Raw genomic sequence first — 639 nt, forward strand, 5'->3', positions numbered from 1 at the left:
GTTTTCTAGTTTAAACCAATACAGCTCTGTTCAGGAAGAAGAAAGGAAAAATTTTAAATGGCTATACTGTGTAGTCACTAATTCTCACCTGCTTAGATTCATTGAGAATTCTAGGAAAAACTGCATTCCTAAATCTCTGACAATGATACATTGATGAACACCTCCCTAAAGTTGAGGATGAATAGTTAAGATACCTTCTAATTATTCTCTGAGTCAATGATCACTTGAAATTGTTTAAAGTCACTGTCTTCTTCTTTTAGGAGGTGGGGGGGAAAAGCAGAGAATGGAGCAAAGAAAATGGAGTTAGTTCGATCCAAAGAGGCAGGGGATGAGAAGTGAGTCAACTTGGGCAAATATGGAGGAAGTGCAATTGCTTTTTTGTTCCACCTCAGTTTATTGTTATTCAACCAGGAACATAATATAAACTAAACCATGTGTGAAAAGGCAACTGGGTCCCAAAAGCAGCAGCAACTGCTTCACTTCAGATGCCTTAACTGGTCTTTGCAAACGTGTTCAATTTGGTTCCTGACCAAGAAAGAGACTCTTTCACTCTTACTTCCACTCAGCATGCTACCCAAAACCCCAGTTCTATGACTTTATTGGTTCCTGCACAGCGGCTTTTCAAGCTTACCTACCTAT

The sequence above is a fragment of the Myotis brandtii genome, unplaced genomic scaffold (genome assembly GCF_000412655.1).
Source record: "Myotis brandtii unplaced genomic scaffold, ASM41265v1 scaffold125, whole genome shotgun sequence".
NCBI classification, from domain to species: domain Eukaryota; kingdom Metazoa; phylum Chordata; class Mammalia; order Chiroptera; family Vespertilionidae; genus Myotis; species Myotis brandtii.